This window comes from Hevea brasiliensis, chromosome 12 (assembly GCF_030052815.1).
Source record: "Hevea brasiliensis isolate MT/VB/25A 57/8 chromosome 12, ASM3005281v1, whole genome shotgun sequence".
Taxonomy (NCBI): domain Eukaryota; kingdom Viridiplantae; phylum Streptophyta; class Magnoliopsida; order Malpighiales; family Euphorbiaceae; genus Hevea; species Hevea brasiliensis.
Window position 1 is genome coordinate 28652988 of NC_079504.1, and position 6201 is coordinate 28659188.

Below are 6201 nucleotides of genomic sequence, written 5' to 3' on the forward strand. Positions count from 1 at the left end.
ACATTACCAAGAACTCATAATGACCATATCTTGTCACGAAGCCGCTTTGGACACGTCCTCATTCCCGATTCTCAATCGATGGTAGCCTCGATCGCAGTCTATCTTGGAAAAGAATCTAGCTCCTTGAGTGATCAAACAGATCATCGATCCGAGGAAGTGGATACTTGTTCTTCATCATCACCTTGTTCAAATTGCCTCGTAGTCAATGCACAACCTCAATGACCCATCCTTCTTTCTCACAAATAAAACAGAGCACCCGTGGTGAAGTGCTCGGACGCATTTAAACCCTTGTCCAAAAGCTCCTGTAGTTGCTCCTTCACTCTTTCACTGCTGGTGCCATCCTCGTAAGGTGGCATGGATATGGGGTTCGTGCAGGCACAACATCAATACAAAACTCTATTTCCCTTCCGTGGCAACCCCGAAGCTCCTGCAGGAAGACATCCATGAATTCTCTGACAACAGGAACATTTTCCATGCTGACACCTTCTACAGATGTATCTCTCACCAATGCCAAATACCCTTGGCATCCACGCCTCAACATTTTTCTAGCACTAATTGCTGACACCAAATTATATGGAGCCACGCTCCTGTCACCATTAAAGCTAAACTCTTCCACACGGTATGTGGAAATACACCTTTGTTCCTCGGTCTAAAGTGGCATAATGAGTTGCCAACCAATCTATTCCCAAGATTACATGAAATGCATTACTGGTAGAGGAACCAAGTCTGCTGGGAGGATCTTTCCATCCACTACTACTGGGCTACCCGGAAAAACCATATCTACATCTATGTTGTCACTAAGTGGGGTAGCTACCGACAAAGGGCATTCTAAGGTTGTAGGGTTTCTACCCAACCTCATGGCAAACATAGGAGACAAATGAGTGCGTAGCACCGGATCTATCAAAACACGAGCCTCATAAGAATGGACCGTAAAAATACCGCCACAATCGCATTTGAAGCTTGAGCATCCCGTGGGTCGTGGTGAAAACTCAAGCTTGACCCCCCGAGTGGCGTAACTCGACATCGACTTCCAACTCTGACCGCCTCCAAATCCACGTCCTCCTTGTCCTCGGCCACATCGAACGATCGCCGCCATGTTGGAAGTACCGGATACAATGGCGAGGAACATTTGCAATGTAACTCGTGACCCCATCTGTGGCTCCGAACATGGGGCATTCCCTAGCAAAGTGACCAGTTGGCCACACTCAAGCATACTCGACCCCATCAAACAAGGTCCTGAATGTCCTCTTCCACACGTGCACACGGTGCCAAAGAGGATCTGAACTGCACCAGAATCGTTGTACCAATCGTGACCACCGCCGATCCGCACTCGTGCAATCCTCGTGGTCCGTGTCTAAAACCACTTCTCTTGCTCCTACCCTTTCCTCTGTAATTACCCCGCCACCACCGTCCCGAGTACCCATGGAAGGGACACCGAGGAACCCTCTCGCCTGCTTTTTCTTTGCTCTTTCATCGTCATTCGCAGATAGCTAATCTCTATCTCTGCGGCTCGATCAACTACCACGTCAAAAGACCGATCGGACATCATGGCCAGTTTGCATACCTCTGTCAAGCCCCTTTAGGAATCTCTTCACCTTCATAGTTTCGTAGCTACCTGGTAGGGGCATATCTGCTCAATTCCGAATTGCAGAGCATATTCATCTACTGCACTGCCATTCTCGCTCTTAAGGCCTCAAAGGCCCACCGCTTCGATCTCTCAAGCTTTCGCACAAACCGATTGATAAAAGTTCCACAACCGAGCCCATGTCAATCCCTCCATCCGGTAACACGTAGTCATTCATCCATTGTCTAGGCATAGGCCCCATGACATGCCGCACACACTCTATCAATCCTCTATCGACCAATCAGAATTGCTCTCGCCGTCTGCAGGAATCCAGAAACCGATATGCATCGTCTGGCACATCATAAGTACCAGGCACCAACTTCTTAAAATTTATGATCTGTTTGTAAGGTTCCCCTCTTAGTGCGGTGGACTGCTGCTGTTGTGGAGGGTGGACCATATAATGCGCCATCATGTCGATGGTTCTCTGCAGACCAGCTAGAGTAGCTGCCATGGGGTCCATGGGACCCTGTGCCATGAAAGACTGCTCGAGCGTGGGTAGTCGCTCTTCTACTTGAGCAGCTCTAGGCCTCCTACCCCGCCTACTCGGGGCAGGCGTCTCATCCTGTGCCGACACCTCGTCAGCACATCCGTTCTCGTGCAAGGCGCCTCTCCCGCTTCTACGCATTTTCCGAAATTCAGCAGATTAGCCCACAAAATTCAAAGCGCACATTGCACAGCTCTATAGACTCATATTTACACACAATATATGAAGCAGAAACTAGAAGCAAAGACGACAATGCAAGACGAATATGGACCATATTTTTCCGCATGTGACTCCTATTAGACTTTTACCAACACTTTAGACAACATTCCCTAAGAATCTGGAGCCTAAGCTCTGATACCACATTTGTCACGACCCAACCTATGGGCCGGACCAAGACTAGGACACAGGCCAGCCTAAAGCCCCCGAGGCCCGTAGTAAGCCTAACTGTTCATTAACCCAACTCTAAGGCCCATTTGGGCCCAATATCAAGAAAACAAACGGACAGAGTCCGGCCATAAAATGGACTTACCAACGGGGAGTTTTCGACTCACCCGACCTGTAAACACAATATATAGTCAATTGGGGAGCTCAGCTCACCCTCCACATACTCATCAACATAATAATAAATGGGAGCTCAGCTCCCTCATCCAATCCATCAAACATGCATAGCATATTAAGTTTACAGGTCCCAAAATAATAATTTAGTTTACAGACCCAAATCAAATAACATTTCTAACACATGCGGAAATTCTAAGATTTAACAAGTTTATACAAACAGTAATAATTGACCTGCAAGGGAGAAAAGCAGGTTAACCAAAATAAAATCCTCCTGTAGCCTGAAAAAATATTGAACAGGAGTGAGCGTTCGACTCAGAGAGTAAAATATCAATTTTAACCATAATCTCTATAACTATCTAGAACTAATGCACACTGTAGAGTGAAATGCAACATCAACAACATTTTCACATCATAACATCAAAAAGGTAATTTGGAGCACTCACACACCCTGTAGTATCAATCATAACATATGGGAGCTGATCCCCTATACAGCTCTCTTAAATCCAACCTAGTGCCAGCGAATTACTCAAGCTCGGACTTCCACTTAATAACCAAATCGAGGGTCCCAAATGAATTACTCAAGCCGTGACTACCCTCAAAGGATCGGGTCCCAAATTACTCAAGCCGTGATCGCCTGCCCTATCCATAGTCCACACCACATCACACGCACGCCAACGCACGCACACTGCTCCAAATTACCACAACAACAACCATGGCACATCAACAGTTATGAATGCAACATAAATCGTGCCTAGAGTTTAACTACATAAATATATACATATAAGTGATGCATGGGCATGCTGAACATATAATAATATCGAAATTACAATTAAAATTAATATTCTACTCCATGACTTGACGACAATCACCGTATGGCGGGCGGAGGAGAAGAAGGTCGGCTCACCTGACAATCATATTACATTTATTTAAAACAATCTGACTCAATACAAACAAAGAAAAGACCAATTACGTCCTAAGTCGTGCCGAAAATTCGGCAGAGTCCCCCCTATACCTAGGACCTACCCAACCTGCAAAAGGGCTAAAAACGCACTTCTATATTCACAATCCATATATCAACAGTTCAATCATATCACACAGCTAATGCACACATTTTGCATAGTCATTTAGGTCTAATTTCATAACCATTTTTATATGATTATTAGTTATCTTTAGCTAATTTCATTAGTAAATTAGTTAGTTTTTCATAATTGTCGATTTTGGATTAATTTGTAATTTTTACTTTGTTTTGTAGGAAAAATGGTGTTTTTGAAGGACTGAAGAGAATTTTGCCATTGAGGAGTGTCTTCTACAGCCAAAGATGTCAAAAACAAGTTTTCAAGCTGAAATATGCATTGACCAAACTGTGCATAACTTGCCGCATAAGCTATGCAGATCTGCATAAGGAGAAAGATCATCGTTCCGAACCAAAATGTGCATAAGGAGACTGCATAGCTTATGCACATTCTCGCCTCCCTTATGCACATTCACGAAATTCTGCATAACCTATGCACCAAGTCATGCAGCTTCGCATAAGTGACCCAGAACCAGCCGAAAACTGCATAAGGGACTGCATAACTTATGCAGTCCACTTATGCAGTCCCATGAAGAGTTCATTAATGAGCTGGCAGGAGATTCCCTCAAATAATTCCTCCTAGAACATACCATTTTAGGGCTCCATGTCAGAAAAATGCTATAAATAGTCTCATTTTCCCATTTTAAAAGGAGGACAGGGAGCAAAGAAGAAAAGGAGGGGGCTGAGCAGAATTTGAAGAGTCACCTTCACCTTCCACACCATTTTCAACCAAGATTTGCAGATTTCTTTCTTCCCTTATATTTTTCTACATTTCTAGTGTTTAATTTCTTACTTCTTAACTAGATTAAAGCTTTATTTCCATTTAAACTCATCATATATCTTGTAAGCATTATGGATAGTGAGTAGTTTACTTTTGATTCTGGAGTAAGGGTTGTAATATTTGAGATATTTTATGGATTTTGATTGGGTAATCCATATTTTGTGGTCTTAATGAGTTTTATTCATTTCTTGTATGCTTAATGACATGCTTAGTGTAGGATCCCATTAAGTGATGTTCTTAATCCATGGTTGAACCACCGAAAGGAGAAGACCTTGAGATAGATAATCAAGAAATTGGACTTAATTAACTTAGACCTAGAAATAGGCTAAGGATTAAGAGGATTCACAGATTAATTAAAGAACTTAATGGGTCTTAATTAATTCTAACTCCAAAGTAGGATTAGTTTGATTAAGGCACTCTTTGTCTCACTCGAAAGGGAATTCAAAGGATTTAAGAATTAATCTCCTTAAAACCCATAAGTTTCATAAAATTGGATAACCGATTTAAATCCCAAAATAGCTCGAATATGAAATCCGAACTCCTAATCGCTTTTTACCATTGTTAATTTTCAATTGAATTTAATTGATTGCCATTTTCAATATTGCCATATTTGAACTTGCCTATTTTAATTTGATGCAATTTTAGTTTAATGCAATACATTGTTGAATAGAATATTGATTTTGCACATATAGATTTTACGCTCCATTACTCATCAATTCACTTCTTTAATTTCATAGATACTTCGATTTAGTCAACTTTTATATCAAAAATTCAATCATTAACACTAATCCTCTTGGGATCGATATTTTTCTCTACTACTTGTACGACCCTGCACTTGCGGTTGGGACGCATCAAGTTTTTACGCCGCTGTCGGAGGTGTTTGTTTAAGATTGAATTCTTGATCATTTTAGTTGTTTTTAGTTTTATCTTTGTTATCTTTTCATTTTGTGTTTGTTTGTTCTTTTTCAGGTACTTTTAATCTTTTATGAGAAGAGCTAGAAGCTCAAGTGATACATCCTTATTGTTCAATCCTGAAATAGAGAAATTTTGTAAGGCCAACAAGAAAGAAACCAGAAGAAGGAAGGAAGCTTTGAGAGATCGAATTAGAAGCGGACATGGTGATGAAAGAATTAGAATTGGTCTTGGTAATGCCGAAATGGTCAAAACAATGAAAATGAAGCCCAAGGTGAAGAAGTTGTTAATGCTAATGCTTAGGGAAGTATGATGGATCATGCTTTTCCACGTTTTGATGACTTGAGAGAGAGCATAGCAAGACCAAGGATTGATGCAAATAGTTACAAGATGGATTTTGGAGTTCTTCAAATGATTCAAAATTCTCAATTTGGAGGACATCCTTCTGAAAATCCACACACACATCTGAAGAAGTTTGCTATGATTTGCGACATGCAAAAACAACCTGGAGTGTCTGATGATGCAGCAAGATTGAAGCTATTCCCATTCTCTTTGAAAGATAGAGCATTGGATTGGCTTGATTCTTTACCTCACAACTCCATCACAAATTGGGAGCAACTCACTGATGCATTTCTTGCACAATATTTTCCACTGAAAACTCAAGAGCTGAGGAATCAAATGACAGCTTTCAGACCAAGAGAAGATGAAACTCTTTATGAGTCATGGATGAGATGGAAGGAATTAGAGAGATTATGCCCACATCATGCCAT

General features: G+C 41.6%; 1 non-coding gene across 1 annotated transcript; it reads right to left on the minus strand.

Annotated features, from left to right (window-relative positions):
* Positions 1-6094: 6094 nt before the first annotated feature.
* Positions 6095-6201, minus strand: LOC131171579 (small nucleolar RNA R71). The gene has a single exon (XR_009142239.1). It is a non-coding gene; the product is annotated as a small nucleolar RNA R71 (small nucleolar RNA).